The sequence below is a fragment of the Thalassophryne amazonica genome, chromosome 11 (assembly GCF_902500255.1).
Source record: "Thalassophryne amazonica chromosome 11, fThaAma1.1, whole genome shotgun sequence".
Lineage (NCBI taxonomy): Eukaryota > Metazoa > Chordata > Actinopteri > Batrachoidiformes > Batrachoididae > Thalassophryne > Thalassophryne amazonica.
This window is the reverse complement of record NC_047113.1, coordinates 51,118,556-51,141,879: the sequence shown is the minus strand read 5'-3', so window position 1 is coordinate 51,141,879 and position 23,324 is coordinate 51,118,556. Positions and strand designations below refer to the sequence as shown.

Here is a 23,324-nt window from a genome sequence, read left to right as displayed (position 1 = left end):
CAAGTCCTGTCAAAGAGACTCTTGGCTTGGCTCAAACTGAGTTTATGTATTTTGTTACATGGCCAGGACTTCATGTGGCTTGGAACTGTACAGAGCCTTTTTTGTTGTTGTTTTGTTTGTTTTTTTTAGCTTGGAGGTTTTTACCATGCCTGTGATTTTATTTTATGTATTTAAAAGGAGCATATCAAGGTCTGATTAGGCACCTTTGCCTGCTGATGCTTCTGCCAAGCGTGACTGAATGAAGTAAGCAAATGGAGTAGTTGTGTTACGGCATGCACAGCCAGGGGGTGGGTGTGTCACTCCACTGTGAAGCTGTGACTGGTGGTGCAACAGACAAAAGTTCCACTATGTGCATTCTCTCCAATCACAGCCACAAAAGCCTATAAAGCTGTGTTTCCGCTTTCACAAATTGTCAAGATCTACGAGAGTAGGCTGAAAAGTTCTAAGGCTGACTATGATGCAGTTGTCGAATTGAACAAATTCAGGGTTATTTTTCTCCATAGTCTCCCTGTAACTCCACACACTTCTTCCAGCGGTGCTTGAGTGCTTCGATTCCCTTGGCATAGAAGCTTTCATCTTGAGAGTCAAAATAGTCCTCAACGGCAGCCATCACCTCATCATTGCTCCGATAGTGCTTCCCAGCCAAGTTTTTTTCAGGTTTGGGAACAGATGAAAGTCCGAGGGTGCCAAGTCAGGGGAGTATGGTGGGTGATCTACCAGTTCGAATCCACACTCGTGGATAGTGGCCATGGCCACTGTTGACTTGTGAGCTGGAGCATTGTCTTGATGGAACAACACCCCTTTCATCAGCTTTCCTGGTCGCTTCTTTTTGATAGCCTCGTGTAACTGTCTCAGTAGGTTAGAATAGTACTGTCCATTTATGGTTTGTCCCTTTTCAAGATAGTCCACGAACACAATGCCCTTGGCATCCCAGAAAACTGAAACCATGACCTTCCCCGCAGACGAAACGACCTTGGCCTTCTTTGGAGGTGGTGACCTTGGGTGTTTCCACTGCATTGATTGTTTTTTTTGTCTCTGGTTCAAAGTGGTGAACCCAACACTCATCCTGGGTAAGAAAATGTTCCATGTAATTGGCTGGATCCTCTTTAAATTGCACCAAGTTTGCCTTCGACATGACTAGCCCGGTGCGTTTCTGATCAGGCGTCAGAAGACGTGGCACCCACTGAGCTGACACCTTTGACATTCCAAGTTCTTCATGCAGTATGTGTTCAATTCTCTCACGGTATATTCCCACAGCATCTGCTAGCTGATTAATCGTCGATCGTCTGTCGTCCATCACCATTTCATGAACAAGGTCAATGTTTTTCTGGGTTGTGGCTGTTGCAGGCCACCCAGACTTTGGGTCATCTTCAAGGCTCTCTCTGCCCCTCTTAAATTCAGCTGCCCACTTCTGCACTGTAGATATGGAGGGAGCTTCATCCCCTAATGTAGCAACCATATCCACATGAATGTCCTTGGGCTTTAACCCCTTCTTATGCAGGTACTTAATCACACCGCGATGCCAGATTTTGTCCATTTTTGCCATTTCCCTCTACCACGAACTTTCAAACTTGGCTATGAACCAAAAACTACCTCACAACCTGGAAGAAAATAACACAGTCGTCAGAAGAGTTGAACTTAATGCATGCCAAGTTTTATTGAAATGGCATTTCTCCTTCTTGTCGTTTGTATTTGGTCCAGAGTTTAGACACAGCTGACTGTGAACAACCAACATCTTGTGCAACATTGCATGATGATTTACTCTCTTTTAAGAGTTTGATAATCCTCTCGTGTTGGAGCCATGATTCATTTCAGTCCACTTGGTGCAACAGCTCTCCAAGGTGTGATCACTCCTTTTTAGATGTAGACTAACAAGCAGATCTGATTTGATGCAGGTGTTAGTTTTGGGGATGAAAATTTACAGGGTGATTCCATCATTTTTTCCTCAGAATTGAGTGAGTCCATATTTTTTCCCTCTGCTTGGTCTAAAAAAGTAACCGTTACTGACTGCCACAATTATTTTTCCTGATTTCTTATAGTGTTTCTTAAAGCCAGAAAGTTGCCATTTGAAATGACTTTAGTTTTGTGTCATGTCTGTGATCTGCTTTTTTTCTACAAAATTAAACAACTGAATGAACATCCTCCGAGGCTGGTGATTCCATAATTATTGCCAGGGGTTGTAGATGTAGACACTGCCTTGGTTAGGGGCAGAGAAGGAGCAGACCCTAAATAAACATGTTTTTGATCTGGTGCCAAGTTTTTCAACAATTCAAAAAATGTCGTGGTACGTATGTCATGTGCCCTCCTGGTCCAAGTGGTACATGACATCAGCAGGATTCACCAAGCCTTAAATCGGCTTAGTTTGGTGCTGTTCGTGTTAAACCTCATGATGGTGGAAACCCCCTTAATGACTTCAAAATTGTCAAGTGTATCTTGACGGCTTCCCTCACGTGTCTCCTCCTTACATGGTCATTAAGTTTAGTGGACTACCTATTGGACTGGACACCATTAATCATAGAGTGCCATACAGTTTCTATTTCCTCATGACTGACATAAATGAACTCAGACATATTCAGTTATTTTGAAATGTTCATGTGTCCATCCCCTGACTTTTGCTGTAAAAGTGATGATATACTTGTGTACTCAAGGGTGCCTATACTTATGCATTGCCATTATTTTGGTTTTGATATTCTTACTTCATGAACTTTTACTTCTAATTCATATTCCACACATGCAGAGAGATTTTAAATGCAGAGATTTTTTATATATATATTTTTTGGCCTTTCATCCACATGACACTGAGCTTTTGCAAAAACTCCAGCCAAAGTTTTTGCAAGTTTCTTTTCAGAAACTCAGTTTGTGTTTACATGTCAACAAGGAAAACTGAGTTTGTGTCTCATTTCCAGGCTTCTGATTGGCCAACATGGCAACACTGTTGCTTTGGTGTTCTCTTGACAATGTTTTACAATGTGTTTTGCATTTTCATGTGGATGGAGATTTTTTTGTAAAAGCCATTATTTTAGAAATTTTAATATAAATTAAGAAGCTGGAGCTTTTCTTTCTTTTTTTCAAAATTTTGCTGACATGAGAAAATTAAACTGTGCAAACCCCCAAATGTACTCCAACTTTTGAGTGCCACTGTATATTGGTAATAAGGACGCTTGCAGGTGTTGCAAGTAATTTTGTTTGTGCCTGCATGCAAGTGTGCATAAGAGTTTGTGCAAGTGAGGTTGCTCTTTAGCAGCTGATCTTCTCTGCCCACACATGGCTTCACTCCTCCACATTTAGACACAGTGATGAGTCACATGCTCGCCATTCTTCCACTTTGGTTCTCAGTTTTGGTGGGACATAATGGCTCCCATATTTCTCATACATATATATATGTAATGTAACACAAGTTTTCTTGAGTCTTTCTTTTCAAAGAAGATGCACACTACTTGTAAATTCATCTCAAGTGTGTCTCTTCAGTCCAGATGTCCTTCTGAATGTGTCCTTCTGAATGTTTTCCCTTAACACTCGATCATGCCGAAACCAGGGACAGCTGTCATTTGCCGTTCGGTATGCTTATGTATTTTGGGTCATTGATGAATGCTGTGAAAACAGAAAGTTGTTAGGACAAATATTTTTGGAGAGATTAGTAATTTTAGCTAACCTGTAAACAGTGGATATTGTGCTGCAATGCAACATTTGAGTTTGGGATTTTAAATGTTATTGTGATTCATCTTAGTTTAACAGTGTTGTTGGTGCTTTTGATTTATTGTGTTTTTGTAGTTCAATTGGTTTAGTCAATTTAGTTAAGTCTCATGTTGCTGTTACCATGAGTGAAATGTGTACTGCATTTGATGTCTTTTGCTTCTGCCTGTTTTTGCATGTCCAAAATTAGAAGCACCTGCTTGCAGCAGAATGCAGAAAAGAAAAAAAGTTCGTGTGTGTAACTTCGATCACGAACAAACTGCGGAGAGCTGACAATTACCGTTTGGTATGCTTATGTATTGTATGTCAAGGGTGAATGCCGCCAAAATGGAACACTAATGGGACTAATATATTTGTAGAAGCTACGGATATTAGGTAACAACACTGAACAATGGACGTTGCTAACTGCATTCTGGACTCACACACCATTCCAGCAGGGAATGGTAAATCATCTTTACATTAAAAATGTGTGTGCGTGATTTTATTTAGTAAGTTCAATGTAAATGCATAATTTAATTGTAAATACATTAAAAATGCATGGCTGACACAAGAAAGTGAAAACACTTATTTCTGTTGTGGTCCATTTAAAAATCAAATGACAGACGTAATAATAATCAAATCAAATCAATTTTATTTATATAGCGCCAAATCACAACAAACAGTTGCACCAAGGCGCTTTATATTGTAAGGCAAAAGCCATACATTAATTATAGAAAAATCCCAACGGTCAAAACGACCTCCTATGAGCAAGCACTTGGCGACAGTAGGAAGGAAAAACTCCCTTTTAACAGGAAGAAACCTCCAGCAGGGGAGGGGCAGTCTTTTGCTGGGACTGGTTGGAGCTGAGGGGAGAGAATCAGGAAAAAGACATGCTGTGGAAGAGAGCAGAGATCAATCACCAATGATTAAAAGCAGAGTGGTGCATACAGAGCAAAAAGAGGTGAATAAAAAGAAACACTGGGTGCATCATGGGAAACCCCATAATACTGATGATGATGATCACTCAACAAAAATATAAACGCAACACTTTTGGTTTTGCTCCCATTTTGTATGAGATGAACTCAAAGATCTAAAACTTTTTCCATATACACAATATCACCATTTCTCTCAAATATTGTTCACAAACCAGTCTAAATCTGTAATAGTGAGCACTTCTCCTTTGCTGAGATAATCCATCCCACCTCACAGGTGTGCCATACCAAGATGCTGGTTAGACACCATGATTAGTGCACAGGTGTGCCTTAGACTGCCCACAATAAAAGGCCACTCTGAAAGGTGCAGTTTTATCACACAGCACAATGCCACAGATGTTGCAAGATTTGAGAGAGCGTGCAATTGGCATGCTGACAGCAGGAATGTCAGCCAGAGCTGTTGCTCGTGTATTGAATGTTCATGTCTCTACCATAAGCCATCTCCAAAGTCGTTTCAGAGAATTTGGCAGTACATCCAACCAGCCTCACAACCGCAGACCACGTGTAACCACACCAGCCCAGGACCTCCACATCCAGCATGTTCACCTCCAAGATCGTCTGAGACCAGCCACTCGGACAGCTGCTGGAACAATCGGTTTGCATAACCAAAGAATTTCTGCAAAACTGTCAGAAACCGTCTCTGGGAAGCTCATCTGCATGCTCGTCATCCTCATCGGGGTCTTGACCTGACTCCAGTTCGTCGTCGTAACCAACTTGAGTGGGCAAATGCTCACATTCGCTGGCGTTTGGCACGTTGGAGAGGTGTTCTCTTCACGGATGATGCGAAGGAGATGTGTTGCACTGCATGAGGCAAATGGTGGTCACACCAGATACTGACTGGTATCCCCCCCCCAATAAAACAAAACTGCACCTTTCAGAGTGGCCTTTTATTGTGGGCAGTCTAAGGCACACCTGTGCACTAATCATGGTGTCTAATCAGCATCTTGGTATGGCACACCTGTGAGGTGGGATGGATTATCTCAGCAAAGGAGAAGTGCTCACTATCACAGATTTCGACTGGTGTGTGAACAATATTTGAGGGAAATGGTGATATTGTGTATGTGGAAAAAGTTTTAGATCTTTGAGTTCATCTCATACAAAATGGGAGCAAAACCAAAAGTGTTGCGTTTATATTTTTGTTGAGTATAATAGTGTGTATATGATAACAACCTAAACAATTTATAAATACAATAAGATAGTAAATTAATATTTAAAAATTACATAATTAACAGGAAATAAATAAATAGAGTTCCTCCTCTAAAAATTGTTGAGGTCTAAGGTTCTAAAAAACATTCTGGACTTGCACACTATCCCGACTCATTATACAAGCTTTGCTTAATTTATTGCCACCCTTTGAAAAATGTCAGCTAGGTATTTTAGAAACACTACCCAATCTGGAATCCATGGATCCCCACGAGCAACACACTAGTGTGTGTGTGTGTGTATATATATATATATATATATATATATGGGGAAATTTAATGACTGCAATAAGTGGAAAAGGGAAACACACTCATATCTTAGCTGACTGCGACAGATAGATGCCTACATGTGAAAAGTGGACCACTTGTCTGCCTGAGTAGTTGCTATCTAGGATTCATGGTGTTGTTGGATGAAATAATGCATGGTTGCACCAAACATGCTTGCACACCTGAGGAGGGTGCATTGAGATATGTGACTCCCCCCAAAATTTACATTTTGTCTGACTTGTACTGTATCTATACTCTTGCACCTTCATGAACTAAAATTACTTTTTAACTGCCATAGTATTGGGCTTTCTAGTAGAATCATATTGTGTATAAGCTAACATTAGGCTGGGCAGGCATTGGCTTATTGGAATATACCAGCATCAGTTGCTAATGAATTAAAATTTTTTTATTCTTTTTTTTTTTTAAGAGAAGTTTAATTTTGGCCATCAAGAAATTCAACCTTCTAGAGGCCCTAGATAAAAAGTTTGGTTTGGGGATTTTGAAATTTAGACAAGTAAGCTGTTTACAGGCTGTAAGACCCAGTGGACTGGTGTTTATTCCCAGACACCACACTGTGACACAGATGAGTCTATAAATCCTCCTGGATTGGACACCAGGACATCACAGGTTACTTCACCAACCAAGGCTGGCAGGCATTTACAGCTAGGTGGAGTGGGATGATGCAAATATAATGTCTTATCTGAGGACACAGGTAGACTGTGGATTTATTTATTGGAATTGAACCCCGGTGTATTTACTGTATTACAGTCCAACTCCTATCCCACAGAGCCACCTGCTCTTTCTCCTGTACCATTAGACCAACCACCCCAATCTTAAACATTAATGAGCTGGAAAGGATACTTTTCTTGGCTTTTAATCCATAAATAGAATTTTTTTGGAACATAATCAAGATGAGAAATGTGATTTTTTTTTTCTTTCTTTCTTTCTTTCTTTCTTTCTTTCTTTCTTTCTTTCTTTCTTTCTTTCTTTCTTTTTTATGTAACAAAACTGAGAAGGAGAGACAGCAAGAATGCAACTGCCAGCAAAGCTCAACAAAATCTCTGTCCTATCAGCACTGTGTTTACCCTCCAAAAACCTCTACCAATGTTGCACATTATTCCATCTTGAGCAGAGCCAGAGATCTGTCAGGTCATTTCATCTTCTCCTCATACAAACAGCACTTTAGCCTATTTCAGTGCTGCGTTAAATGCTCCAAAAACAAGACTTTCAGATCTCATTATCTAAAGCATCAAGTTCTGTTAGTAGCTAATCTGTTAATCAAAGCTATGGACGTTTGTTTCATTAAGCCATAGAAGAACATGTCTATGTTGAGTGAGGAGAAATGACATAATGACTTTTCTGGATCGTGACGCTTTCTTCTATTCTCACATAATTCCATAAGGGGATATTTCAACCGAATACAAGGCTGTGAGTGCAAGTGGAACAGTGGATTATTTCAGAAGCTGCTCTGGTGGCTTATGTTGACCTAACATCATATGACTGAAATCCTGGTTTGCCACTACCTTGTTATGGCACATATTGACAGAACAGAAACAACAAAACATGCTTAACATAATTATGTGTATTCCTACTTTACCGTCACCTGTTTTGACCCATGAAACTGGTGGTTGGGTCAAACTGCCACAGTTTGCTTTTAGCAGGGTGTAGTATGTACGTCAGATAAAAAATGTATTATTTTTTCTGGAGTTAATGCATAAATATTTATGACCATTGATATCATCTCTTATTTTATATCTCTTAGTTACCACTGCCACTCTACAGTGTGTGTGTGTGTGTGTGTATGTATATATATATATATATATATATATATATATATATATATATATATATATATAATGGCATGCCAAACAGGAAAATATGAGAATATTGAATAAAAACCTGAATATATTGAATGAAAATCAGAATATACTGAATGAAGCTTGAGAATATTGAATTCAGTTTGAGAATATTGAATGAAAACCTGAATATATTGAATGAAAACTTGAATATATTGAATGAAAACTTGAATATATTGAATGAAAACTTGAATATATTGAATGAAAACTTGAATATATTGAATGAAAACCTGAATATATTGAATGAAAATTTGAATATATTGAAAGAAACTGAAGAACTTCAAACACTGGAACAAGTTACAAATTTTTTATATCAAAAAGGTGTTGTCATCCATCAAGACACTACATCAGACTGTCATACTATTCCATCCAAAGATAGAAAAAAATAAACAAAACTTGAGAATATTGAATGAGAATCTGAATATATTGAATGAAAATCTGAATATATTGAATGAAAATCTGAATATATTGAATGAAAATCTGAATATATTGAATGAAATTTGAGAATATTGAATGAAATTTGAGAATATTGAATGAAATTTGAGAATATTGAAAGAAACTTGAGAATATCGAATGAAAACCTGAATATATTGAATGTAGTTCGAGAATATTGAATGAAAACTTGAGAATATTGAATGAAAACCTGAATATATTGTTGTGAAAGTGTAGTGACATGGACCCACAACAGGGGGCGCAAATGAACGGTCAATAGATGAGCCAAAAAGTAACAATTTAATGTTGTGAAGGTGCACAACGAATATACAGACAATCTCAGAATCTGATAACAGTCAATCCACAAAGGTGACGTGTGGGCAGGCTCGAGGATAGAAGACGTCTGTCCTGAGAAGAGCCGGAACCACATGATTTCCGCCGCCACCGAACCTGGTGAATACTGGAGCCGCCAAGTCCCAAATTCCCAGGTGATCACCGTCCCCGACTGTCGGATCTGGTACTGCTGGCGAAGAGCAAAGACAGTCAAGTGTGGGTGTGTGTACACCCCGTAACAACAACGGTGGGAATGCCACCTCCACCTCTAACACACACTCGTGCAGCGTCTGTGTAACCACTTATCTGAATCTGCAGGCTGAGAAGGTTACCTCCATAGAAGTACGATATCTCGGCGATGAGGTGGAGATGACGTCTGGGTTTTATGGAGTGAGATGATGAAGTATGAATGAGTGACAGCTGTCAGGAAATAATGAGTGACAGCTGTCACTCCCGGCTGTGTCCGTGGCGGCAGCGCCCTCTCGTGCCTGAAGCCCGCACTTCAGGCAGGGCGCCCTCTGGTGGTGGGCCAGCAGTACCTCCTCTTCTGGCGGCCCACACAACAGGACCCCCCCCTCAACGGGCGCCAGGAGGCGCCCGACCAGGCTTATTGGGGTGTCGACGGTAGAAATCGGCCAGGAGGGCCGGATCCAGGATGAAGCTCCTCTTCACCCAGGAGTGTTCTTCGGGTCCATACCCCTCCCAGTCCACCAGATATTGGAACCCCCGGCCCATTCGACGGACGTCCAGGAGCCGGCGCACTGTCCAAGCCAGCTCCCCGTCAATGATCTGGGCAGGAGGCGGTGCCGGACCGGGAGAACAGAGGGGTGAGGTGTGGTGCGGTTTGATTTTGGAGATGTGGAACACCGGGTGGATCCGCAGTGAAGCTGGCAGCTGGAGCTTCACTGCGACAGGGCTAAGGACCTTGAGGATGCGAAAGGGTCCGATGAACCTGTCCATCAGTTTCGGTGACTGTACCTGAAGCGGGATGTCCTTCGTCGACAACCACACCTCCTGCCCGGGCTGGTATGCAGGGGCCGGGGACCGCCGGCGGTCTGCATGGGTCTTGGCCCTCGTCCGGGCCTTCAACAAGGCAGAACGGGCGGTGCGCCACACCCGACGGCACCTCCGAAGGTGGGCCCGGACCGAGGGCACACCGACCTCTCCCTCCACCACGGGAAATAATGGGGGCTGGTACCCCAAACACACCTCAAATGGGGAGAGGCCGGTAGCAGAAGACACCTGGCTGTTATGCGCATACTCGATCCAGGCCAGGTGGTTGCTCCAGGCCGTCGGGTGCGCGGATGTCACACAGCGGAGGGTCTGTTCCAACTCCTGGTTGGCCCGCTCTGCCTGTCCATTCATCTGTGGATGGTACCCGGACGAGAGGCTCACGGTGGCCCCCAGTTCCCTGCAGAAACTCCTCCAGACGTGAGAGGAAAACTGGGGACCACGATCTGAGACTACGTCAGTAGGGATCCCATGCAGACGGATGACGTGGTGGACCAGGAGGTCCGCTGTCTCCTGGGCCGTAGGGAGCTTCGGGAGGGCCACGAAGTGGGCCGCCTTGGAGAATCGGTCCACTATCGTGAGGATGGTGGTGTTGCCCTGGGACAGTGGGAGACCCGTGACAAAATCCAGGCCGATGTGGGACCAGGGGCGATGAGGCACAGGAAGCGGTTGGAGCAGACCTTGGGACTTCCTGTGGTCAGCCTTGCCCCTGGCACAGGTGGTGCAGGCCTGGATGTACTCCCGGACGTCGGCCTCCATAGACGCCCACCAGAAGCGCTGCCGGACAACTGCCACGGTCCTTCGCACCCCCGGATGACAGGCGAGCTTGGAACCGTGACAGAAGTCTAGGACTGCAGCCCTGGCCTCTGGTGGGACGTATAGTTTGTCTTTTGGTCCAGTTCCCGGGTCCGGGCTTCGTGCCAGGGCCTCCCGGACGATCTTCTCCACGTCCCAGGTGAGGGTGGCCACGATAGTGGACTCAGGCAGGATGGGCTCCGGTGGATCCGACAGTGCAGTTTTGACCTCCTCTTCGTGTACCCGGGACAAGGCATCCGACCTCTGGTTCTTGGTCCCGGGGCGATAGGTGATCTGGAAGTCAAAACGCCCGAAGAACAGTGACCAGCGGGCTTGCCTGGGGTTCAGCCGCTTGGCGGTCCTGATATACTCCAGGTTCCGATGGTCAGTGAAAACCGTGAACGGCACAGACGCTCCATCCAACAGGTGTCTCCACTCTTCAAGAGCCTCTTTCACCGCAAGGAGTTCTCGATTGCCGACGTCATAGTTCCGTTCAGCCGGGGTCAACCTGCGAGAAAAGTAGGAACACGGGTGAAGAACCTTATCAGTCTCTCCGCTCTGGGATAGCACGGCTCCTATCCCTGAGTCAGAGGCGTCCACTTCAACCACGAACTGGCGGCTAGGGTCGGGCTGCACCAAAACTGGCGCAGTAGAGAACCGTCGTTTCAACTCCTTGAACGCGGCTTCGCACCGATCCGACCAGGTGAAGGGGACTTTTGGAGAGGTCAGGGCTGTCAGGGGGCTAACTACCTGACTGTAGCCCTTAATGAACCTCCTATAGAAATTAGCGAAGCTGAGGAACTGTTGCAGCTTCCTACGGCTTGTTGGTTGGGGCCAATCTCTCACCGCCGCAACCTTGGCCGGATCAGGGGCAACGGAGTTAGAGGAGATGATAAAACCCCAGGAAGGACAAAGACGTGCGACAAAGACTTCTCGCCCTTCACAAACAGTCGGTTCTCTAACAACCGCTGCAGGACCTGACGTACATGCTGGACATGGGTCTCAGGATCCGGAGAAAAGATGAGAATATCGTCCAGATATACGAAGACGAATCAGTGCAGGAAGTCCCGCAAGACGTCGTTAACCAAGGCTTGGAAAGTCGCGGGGGCGTTGGTGAGGCCGAATGGCATGACCAGGTACTCAAAGTGACCTAACGGGGTGTTAAATGCCGTCTTCCATTCGTCTCCCTTCCGGATCCGAACCAGGTGATACGCATTTCTAAGATCCAGCTTAGTAAAGATTTTGGCTCCATGCAGGGGGGTGAACACAGAATCTAACAATGGCAACGGGTATCGGTTGCGAACCGTAATCTCATTCAGCCCCCTGTAATCAATGCATGGACGGAGTCCGCCATCTTTCTTGCCCACAAAAAAGAAACCTGCACCCATCGGGGAGGTGGAGTTCCGGATCAGCCCGGCAGCTAATGAGTCCCGGATGTAGGTCTCCATTGATTCGCGCTCAGGTCATGAGAGGTTGTACAGCCTGCTGGACGGGAACTCAACGCCTGGAACCAAATCAATGGCACAATCGTGCGGACGGTGCGGGGGAAGGGTGAGTGCCAGATCCTTGCTGAAGACGTCAGCAAGATCGTGGTACTCAACGGGCACTGCCGTCAGATTGGGAGGGACTTTGACCTCCTCCTTAGCATGTAAACCGGGAGGAACCGAGGATCGTAAACACACCCGATGGCAGGTTTCGCTCCACTGAACCACTACCCCAGACGGCCAATCAATCCGGGGATTGTGTTTCAACATCCATGGGAAGCCCAAAATCACGCGGGAGGTAGAAGGAGTTGCAAAAAAACTCAGTCTCCTCCCGATGGTTTCCAGACACCACCAGAGTTACTGGTTGTGTCTTGTGTGTGATTAAAGGGAGGAGGGTGCCATCTAGTGCCCGCACCTGCAATGGCGAAGGAAGCGCCACCAGAGGGAGCCCTACCTCCCTTGCCCATCTGCTATCTAGCAAATTCTCTTCTGACCCCGTGTCCACCAGTGCTGGGGCTTGAAGGGTTAAATCCCCGCTCAGGATTGTAACTGGGAGTCGTGTGGCAATATGTGTGTGTCCCACGTGAATGTTATGACCCCCCCTTAGCCCAGTCTCTAAGGGCGGTTGTTGTCGTTGTGGCCGTTTGGGGCAGTTTTTCTGTATGTGCTCCTTTGAGCTGCAGAGAAAACACTCCCCGCAGACCAGCCTCCTCATTCTGTCAGCTGTTCTCATTTTGGCCCTGTGCGTTTCCCTAGCAACGTCAGCAGGGGGAGCTGTTGCCCCACGGAGCGCTGCGGCTGTGGAGCGTGGGGAGGGCGGCCCCTTTCGAACCCGGAAGGGAGAGGGACGGCGCGTACCCGGCCACGTCCTTCACCTTGCTCCCGACGGCGTTCCTCCAACCGATTGTCTAACCGTATAACGAGATCGATAAGCCCATCTAAATCCCGCGGTTCTTCCTTAGCTACCAGATGCTCCTTCAGGACCGACGACAGTCCGTTTATGAAGGCGGCGTGGAGCGCAACGTTATTCCAGCCGGACCTCGCAGCCGCGATGCGGAAGTCAACTGCATATTCGGCTGCGCACCGGCGCCCCTGTCGCATTGACAGCAGCACTGTTGAAGCGGTCTCTCCTCTGTTAGGGTGATCAAACACTGTTCTGAACTCCCCCACAAACCCAGTGTATGCTGATAACAACCGTGAGTTCTGTTCCCAGAGTGCCGTAGCCCAGGCGCATGCCTTACCCCGAAGCAAGTTAATAACATAAGCCACCTTGCTGGCGTCAGACGCGTACATCACGGGTCGTTGTGCAAAGACGAGCGAACACTGCATCAGAAAGTCCGCGCACGTCTCCACACAACCCCCGTACGGCTCTGGGGGACTTATATATGCTTCAGGGGATGGTGGGGGGGTTCGTTGAACTCAGGGAGGAGGAGTATGCTTGTACATAAACCGCAGATGGTGCAGTCAGGTAACTGTGCGCCAGCGGCTGTGCCTACCTGATATTGAGCTTTTGTCTGTGTCACTGAGGCCGTTCTACCTCCCAAGGGAATTTCCTCAAATATTTGTCACGGTGGTCTACATCCACCCCAAAGCTGACGTCAGATCTGCTTCAGACACAATCTTTAAATCTGAGGCAGGACCTGCACTGGGCTCTTCAGATCATAACACTGTTTACCTCCTTCCCACGTATAAATCTGTGCTGAGGAGGGAAAAGACTTGCAAAAAGCAAGTCAAAGTCTGGAGCAATGACAGTTCACTTGCCCTACAAGGATGTTTCGATTGCACAGACTGGTCTCTATTCCAGGAGGACTGCTCAGATATTGATGAACTCACCGATGTTGTGTGTAGCTATATCTCATTTTGCAGAGACTCTGTGATTCCTTCTATGGAGGTAAAATTTTTTCCTAATAATAAACCATGGCTCTCTAAGGATATTAGGGGACTTATTCACAAAAGGAAAATTGCCTTTGATATGGGTGATGACCTTACAGAAAGAAAACTAAAGAAGGAAGTGAGGTCTGAAATAAAAAAGGCAAAATTAAGGTATAAAGATCAAATTGAGGCTGAACTGAGCAGTAACAATTTGAGGAAAGCCTGGAATGGAATGAGAACAATGACAGGGTTACTGAGGAAGGGGAATGACAAAATTTCATTGGATGGGTTTACTTCAGATAAAGTTAGCAGATGATTTAAACAGTTTTTATCTTCGATTTGAAAATCAGAATTTTATTGCACGGACAGGTGTTTTTAAAGATACTTTGACAATGTCTCCAGCATTTTCTATTGATGTGGATGATGTGGCAAATCTTTTTAAGAAAACTAAGGCTAAGAGCCCTGGACCTGATAATATCTGTGGTAAAGTATTAAAAACGTGTGCGGATCAGCTGAGCAGCATTTTCCATTATATTTTCTCACGGTCTCTTGAGCTGCACAAAGTACCTAAGCTTTGGAAACATTCGGTTATTGTTCCAATAGCAAAGAGTGGCTCCCCCCAAAGTATTTAATAATTTCAGGCCTATAGCTTTGACTTCTTTAGTAATGAAGACTTTTGAGAAGATTATCAGATCAGAAATTTTGTTGCATGTTGAACAACAGCTTGACCCACTGCAGTTTGCATACCGAGCTGGCAGAGGTGTCGAGGATGCAGTGGTAACATTACTGCACTTTTTGTTTAGGCATTTGGAGGGGCAGAAGACACATGCCAGACTCTTATTTATAGACTTTTCCTCAGCATTCAATACCATCCAACCCTTTTTGCTTGCTGATAGGCTCTTCCATCAGTTTAAACTTGATCCTCACCTGATTAGTTGGATAACTGACTTTTTAACTCATAGGTCACAGTGTGTGAGAGTCAATGGTGTTCTTTCTCGTGTGCTCCCCTCTTCTACTGGCTCTCCTCAGGGATGCTGCTTGTCACCCCTGCTCTTTATTTTGTACACTAATGAGTGCCGCAGCAGTGTCAGTAATAGACACATCTTAAAGTTTGCTGATGATACAGTTATTGTCAGTCTTCTTCAGGGAGATGAGCAGGACCACGGGCCTGCTGTTGATGACTTTGACTCTTGGTGTGAGGAGTCTTTTCTGGAATTGAATGTGTCAAAAACTAAAGATATGATTATTGATTTTAGGAAGTCTACTTGTTTTCCATCACCAACTGTTCTTAAAAATGTTGATGTTGAGATGGTGGAGAGCTATAAATATCTGGGTGTGGTCCTTGATAATAAACTTTGCTTTGAACCTCATGTTGACGTTATTTCCAAAAAGGTTCAGCAAAGATTGTTCTTTTTGAGGAAGATGAGAACCTTCCAGGTTTCTTCTGAGATGATGACTCTTTTTTATAGAAGTTTTATTGAATCAGTTTTGACTTTTTGTATTGTTGCTTGGTTTGGAAATTTGAGTTGTCTAAATAAGAGTCATCTTGGCAGTCTTGTCAAAACTGCTGGAAAAATCTCAGGCAGTCAGCAGGCCGGGGTAATGTCCATCTATAACAGACAGGTCCTGAGAAAGGCTAATGCTGTTCTGGATTGTTCTAATCATCCACTGAAAAAAAGAGTTTGAGCTTCTGCCCTCAGGCCGTCGTTTTAGGGCTCCTATGAGGAGGACTAAAAGATTTCAGGTCTCGTTTATTCCTAGTGCAATTTTATTACTCAATGGCAATTAGCCTTTGATGTTGTTTATTTTGCACTACTATTGCTTATTTGCACATCCACATATTACTCTGGATTGAATATTTGACATTGTATGGGTATTGTTTTTATTGTTTTTATTTTATTTTATTATTATTATTATTAAGTTTTACTTTTATTACTAAGTTTAGTGATAAAGGTTACTTAGTTAGTTATTATTATTAAGTTTATTCCTTTGTTTCCTTCCTTGTTTGATTTTAGACTTTTAATTGGGTCTTATTTTCACTGTTGATATTGTTATCTTTGTGTACCTTGTCCTTTGTGTGCTCCTGCTGCAACATTAATTTCCATTTACGGGACAATAAAGAAATTCTGATTCTGACACAACCCCCGTACGGCTCTGGGGGACTTATGTATGCTTCAGGGGATGGTGGGGGGGTTCGTTGAACGACCAGTGGAATGTTAATATCCGGCACCGGGTCGGCAGGAGGAGGAGCCGCAGCAGCGCTCTGATCGCGTGCTTCCACCTGTGCGGTGAGAGCCTCCATCCTGCGATTAAGGATGACGTTTTGCTCGGACATCAAATCCAGCCGAGCGGTAAAGGCGGTGAGGATTTGCTGCAACTCACCGAGCACGCCTCCTGCAGACGCCTGTGCACCCTGCTCTTCCATTTGGCTGTCCAACAGATGGGTGACGCCCCTCGGGATCCATGACGCTGGCCGAGATATCCTGTTGTGAAAGTGTAGTGACACGGACCCACAACAGGGGGCGCAAATGAACGGTCAATAGATGAGCCAAAAAGTAACAATTTAATGTTGTGAAGGTGCACAACGAATATACAGACAATCTCAGAATCTGATAACAGTCAATCCACAAAGGTGACGTGTGGGCAGGCTCGAGGATAGAAGACGTCTGTCCTGAGAAGAGCCGGAACCACACGATTTCTGCCGCCACCGAACCTGGTGAATACTGGAGCCGCCAAGTCCCGAATTCCCAGGTGATCACCGTCCCCGACTGTCGGATCTGGTACTGCTGGCGAAGAGCAGAGACAGTCAAGTGTGGGTGTGTGTACACCCCGTAACAACAACGGTGGGAATGCCACCTCCACCTCTAACACACACTCGTGCAGCGTCTGTGTAACCACTTATCTGAATCTGCAGGCTGAGAAGGTTACCTCCATAGAAGTACGATATCTCGGCGATGAGGTGGAGATGACGTCTAGGTTTTATGGAGTGAGATGATGAAGTATGAATGAGTGACAGCTGTCAGGAAATAATGAGTAACAGCTGTCACTCCCGGCTGTGTCCGTGGCGGCAGCGCCCTCTCGTGCCTGAAGCCTGCACTTCAGGCAGGGCGCCCTCTGGTGGTGGGCCAGCAGTACCTCCTCTTCTGGCGGCCCACACAACATATATTGAATGAAAATCTGAATATATTGAAAGAAATTTGAGAATATTGAATGAAAATCTGCCTATATTGAATGGAACTTGAGAATATTGAATGAAAACCTGAATATATTGAATGAAAACTTGAATATATTGAATGAAACCTAAGAATTTGGAGCCGACTTTCAACCCACTCCCGCCACCTGTTGTTTGCAGTTGGTAATGTTCAGTTAACTCAGGTGATTGAACGGCACGGAAGCAAAATGAGTGAGTCAGCAAAAAATGTCGTGGCAGCAATCTTAAATAATGAGGAAATAATTAACGCCTTAGCAAGTGCATGTGCTGCCCAAAATAACAGAGGTAACCAAACGGAATGTCATTCTACGGATGAAGAAGTTTATTCTCTCTTTCGTCGTGGAAGGCCTGTTAGCCGTGGTGTTAGCCGTGGTGTTAGCCATGTGTGTCCGGCTGTTCCTGCTTCTCAGTTTTGTTGGTACTAATGTCAGTGAAATGAGCATGCTTCAGCCGCCTTCCGTGGGAGCTCCTGTCTACAACCTTCGTCCTGTCACACGACGTGGACCAAGACAGAAGAGGTAAGAACATAGAATGCATTATTTGTTAGACAGTTGTAAAACATGTGCGACTTGAGGGTCATTAAATTGTTTATATGTAGCTCAGTTGTACCCACAATATTTTAAATATTTATTCTCAATGTAATATGATCTTTATCTTTTATAACTAATATTGTCGCACTTCAAATGAGTTAAATTTAAAGCTCGCTCCTTATTTTCTGACTGGATTATTTAAGGTGGTCGCAGTGAAGTGAGCTGTGTGATTAAGCAAATTTTTGTGTTCCTGTCACTGTGTTCGTTCCTTTTAGAGCAACGCTGGAAATGTAAGTAATACATTTCAAACTATAACTTCTTAATGGTAAATAGAATCCGTCTTCAGTGAGGCTGAACACGGTTTGTTAGACTATTCTACCTTCAACGTGGCGTAATGCCTGCAGGGGACAGGGCTCAGTCACTTCCAACGCCTCTGATCCTTTCTCATGAATCATACAAAAGTTTATAATGTGATAATCATTCTCACCAAATATCACCATAGTGATTGACGTTCTTTGGGGGTTTTCATATGTGAAGTTAAATCAAATTCAATGGTAAGTTGTTAAAAATTATTTATTAACTGAATTAATTATTAACTGTACCATATTTAGAGGACCATCATAAAAATGACTAAAAATGATCATCCAGATGCATGGCTTGATAGTTTTCCTTTTTTTTTTTTTTTTTTTTAAAGAGCACTAATTACACAGTGGTACTTTTCACTATAATGGCAGGTGATTTAAACTAGTAACTGACAGCTTTCGGTGTGCATCACAAACTGATTCCAATATGAGTTGCCTTAAATTGTACTCGCATCTAAATTTTTCAATGAGATAAGGTGAGACTATATAAAGGAAACTTAAAGAAATTAAAATTAATAAATTAATTAATTAAGGAAGATTGTGAGCCATACGACCTGGTCATCTCCCTTGGGAGGTCTTCCAGGCATGTCCAACTGGGAGGAGGTACTGGGGAAGACCCAGGACATGCTGGAGAGATTCTATGTCCCACCTCAATTGGGAATGCCTCAGGATCCCTGACAAAGTTGGGACTTTATAGAGTATAAGGAAGTGTGGGTGGGCTGCTTGATCTACTGCCACCTTGACCACTTACCTGGATATCTGGCAGAAAATAAATTAATGAATGATTAAAAGATTCTGAGCAGCAGAGTAAGATAATCTTTAAACCAGGGACCATCACTAACCTCAATCATAATCCACATAGCTCCTTTTGAGTTGCAGTGTCTGCAGACAGCGAGACAGACACACAGGGATGACAACACACAGTCAGTTCCTTCCTCTGTCAGTTGGTGGCAGGAATTACATCACAAAATGAAAACAATCAATTTACAAAACTGGATTTTTTTTTTTTTTCATTTTTGTTTTAATTCTTCTCTTCAAAGGTTTCAGGGAGTTTCAAACAGTTACCATTCTGTGTCACAATCATTTACAAAAGAGGTGGTCCTTCTACCAGAACATACATCAACTGAGGTTCCAAGGCGTGACATGAAAGTTTGGCTGTTTGAAAATGCACATGTGAAGTCTGCTGTGGAATTTAGTTGGGAGTGGGACTCCACAAAAGTAATGCAGGCGGTTACTGAGGCCTTCTTACTATTGTGGAAGGGTGTAGGTAAGCATTTGAAGTTACACTAAAAAATACACTTATTTTATCATCAGGTTTGTAAAATATGTATATGTGCTTTATCCTACAGGTTACAAATTCTGTTGCCATGCCACAACAAATTAGTTGAACCATCTCTCAACTCTAAACAGACCCTGACTGGAAGACTTGTGAAAAAGTTGTTTCATCAAAAGTCCATGTATGTTAGACCTGACAAGCAACTTTTACAGTCAGAGAAGCAGTAAGTAAAGAACAGACAAACATATTCCTGTTGAACATTTATCAAGTCAAGGCTGGACAGTAACTCGCCAGAATTGAAATAAAACAATGAAGATGTGACTAAAGTATCAACATTCATTTTTAAAGTAATGAGATTTAACAAAATGTCAAATTGACTGTTAAGGAATTGCAGCTATTTTTATGCACAATCACACACATTTTAGGGGTCATAAGTTTTGATGTACTGAATATAATGGCTACTGTTCATATGAATCACCAATTTTACAGCCAGCTTTCTTTAGGGCCCCTTCACATTTAGTGCGCATGACGCAGGAATCGTGTGCAAACCATGTGAAATCGTCCCTGACTCTAATGCCTTGTACACCTGTTGCTACAACTATTTGCGCACACCAGCGGCTGACTGACAGTGTGCGCTGTCCGAACACATCGCACCCTCTCGTGGCAGGTGTCAGCCACATTCCAACTGACACGCACGAATATCTAACACCGCTCACATGGCACTTAGAAAATGTGTGGCCATTCTCACTCTTGGCACAACAGCAGACTGCAGATGACCATTGTCATGCTGCTGTGAAATTTGTCTAAGTTCCACACGACTGTGGAGTTGATGAGATGTGGTGTGCCGTCGGCTCCCCCCCCACAACATGTCGCGTGCTCCCCCCGCTCTCCCCAACACGTGCGTGCATGTGGTTCGCTCCCCCGTGCACGCAGGTGAGGCACCTCTCAATCTGATCAGAGTGACACCTTGGTCTATGTGCTGAATGGACAGGGCGTGGCAGCTGTTGACATCTCTGGTCCTGGACATCAGAGCTGCAGAGCAAGCACCATGTTTTGACAGACGCGCGTGTGCGCTTGCTGTACTCACATCGAAAAACATAAGATATATCGCTTGCGATGGGCTGGAGAGCGCGCACACTGACAGCTCCAGCTGGACCGGACCGTCAGTTTATATGGACATGGCAGCGGGTGATCTGAACGTCACGTCTGTCTGACAGGACAGTGAGCGGCGCGCCGCAGGACCATATGACAAACCAATAGTATGACAAATATGCCACTATCAGTCACATATCAGCAGAAATACACCGTAGCAGCCACTAAAACACGTTTGTCTGCTTGTTGATTTTAACCATTTCGCACTCCTGTTACAAGATTGGGATTGTGGTGTAGTAGAGTTCCTGTCTTTTAATCCGGTTGTGTGTGTGTTCAAGTCCTGTGAGTGTTTTTTGTTTTTTTGTTTTTTTTTACCAGGGTTGTTTAACCACAGGGTTCTGTATTGCGTCCCCTGTTATGTATTATTTATATCAACGCGGTGATATTATTCATTAATTACAGCTTGTTTTTAGTTCATTTTCCTTCACATCAGCATCGCGATGGGGTGCAGCTCGTCCCATGGAACAAGTGCGTAACTGCAGCAGCCCACACTGTTTCCTGCTCGACAGACACTGTTACGTGCACGAAACATTGAGCCGATGGGCAGGCGTGCACGATGTCGGCACAGCTTTTCATGGTGCGCATATTCAAAGTGTTTGGTGCGGTTTAACCGTATTTCTCCAAATGTTGTCCAAACATTGCACTGTGTGTGAAGCGGCCTTTAGGCGTGCATAGCTTTTCCAAATCCTGAATATGTCTTGCACTTTATTCCCATCAATCATTAAGAAATACAAACACTGTGATACTGTAGCTTAAATCTGCCTGGAGTAAGCAGAGTGAAAATGAAAAAAGAGGGAAGCCACCATGACAACCATGAGAACTCTGAAGGCTTTTGTTTCTGCAGTTGTAGAAAATGTGGACACTAACTTTTGTCTGTTGCATCACAAGTTCCGCAGCTGGAGTGGAAACAGAGAAGAACCTTTAGACAAGAAAACGGATCAGATCTTGACTGAAGTCTGCCATGTGCCTTTTGGTAAACCACAGATGAAATTTTGCATCTTTTTCAGAAAACCCATCTTTCTTCCACCCAATTAAATCAAATCAAATCAATTTTATTTATATTATTTATATTTATATTTATATTGCAGCGTCAGCTCGCAGCCGCCGCGACTCTCCGCCACAGGAAAAACACCTCCGTTGGAAGCCTTAAGGACAAGTTGGAACATGTCCAGCTGTTAAACAATTTCTCAGATACTCACTCCACTGAAAGCCATCAAAAGCCGCCTGGATTTTACAAATGGTTATCAACATGGAGGTGTTTTTCCTGTGCCGCCGCACCGCGTCGGCTGCGTCCCGACGCGCGGACTTGTCCGCATGTCTTTCATTAAAAAAATCTCCTTTAACAGTGGAATATCCGGATAAAATGCTGAAACCGACTTCTTCTGAAACTTCTCTGTTCTCTCACGATGTCCTGGATCAATAGAGCCTGAAATGTGGAGGTTTTCAGCTTGAAACAGGCTGACGACGGCGCCTGGGAGCGCTGCGCGACATCCCGCTCCGTGGGAAGTCCTTAAAGCGACAGTATCACCTCAAAATCTCTCATCAGCCGTTAAAATTTTCACCAAAAACCAGCTTAATTTTCGAACCGTGTCCACTTCAATGTGCGTCACAGGTTTAGAAAAAATTTTGATCAAACAAAGCGCCAGTCTCTCAGCAACTTCTCAGACAAAGGAATTCCGACGAGGGGCTGGACGACTCCTCCCACAAGGAGTGCTCACAGGCGAATGACGTCACCGACAGGTGTGGAAAAACTCACGCATGCGCACGAGGGTTCAAGCATGTCTGACGTAAAAACATATGAATGAAATCCATATAGTTTTTGAAAAAATAAAAAGGACCTATACTTTAGCAGAGAGAAGAACAAGTCTTATATCTTCTGCCCCTTTTTACAATACAATCTTCAATTTTAAGTATCATTATTCAACAGATTACATTTTTGACTTGTCACATACCACTTACTTATTTCATAATTTTAACCATTATTTAAAAGATTACATCCCTAACAGGTTACATTTTAAACTTAAAACGTTCTAGACATCACTAACAGATCACACCCTAGGCTTTGTCATAGCCCACTGACTTATTTCATAGTTTCATACTTACTTAATACATCTAATTTAATATGTTTTTTAAATAATTTGAGCGACCTTGATTCTTTGATTTCTTTGTTGAGGTTGTTCCATAATTTTACACCATTCACTGCAATACTCCGTTCCTTTACTTTGGTTCTGAATCTTGGTTTTTTAAAGACTTCTATTCCTTTCAAATTGTAAGTACTTACTCTTTTTTCAAACATATTTTGAATGTTTATTGGTAAGGTATTTTTGTTAGCTTGATACATTGTAATATTTTCAAATCAACTAAATCATGAAATTTAATTACCCTATTCTTAATGAATAATGGATTAGATGGATCTCTAAAACGACTATTACTAATCATTTTTAAAGCTCTTTCTGGTTGTCTATAAGTTGTACATGTTGATCCCCAGATTTCTACACTATAAGTTAAATATGGGACAATCAATGAATTGTACAATGTTAATAAACCATAACTATTTAATGAAAATTTTACTTTATGCAAAACAGCAATGGCTTTCGCTATTTTTCCTTTTATGTAATTGTGTGACTTCCATGTAAGATCTTCATCAATCATGACTCCTAGAAATTTTGTTTCTTTACCCTTTGTATGTCCATTCCATCTATTTTTAATGACACATCATTATTTCCCACTCTGTCATTAATAATATGAAATTTGTCTTATTAAGATTAGTGACATCTGTTTATATCAAACCAATGTTTAACTTTTTCCAACTCTGTATTTATCACTTGTACTATTTCCTGTATATCTGATCCAGAGTAAATATGTATCATCAGCAAA

The 23,324-nt window shown here is 43.5% G+C and overlaps 1 protein-coding gene across 1 annotated transcript in view; it reads left to right on the top strand.

Annotated features, from left to right (window-relative positions):
- The window catches only part of dlg3 (discs, large homolog 3 (Drosophila)), a 297,837-nt gene that overhangs the window by 20,274 nt on the left and 254,239 nt on the right, over positions 1-23,324 (top strand). The gene's annotated exons all lie outside the window — the stretch shown is intronic.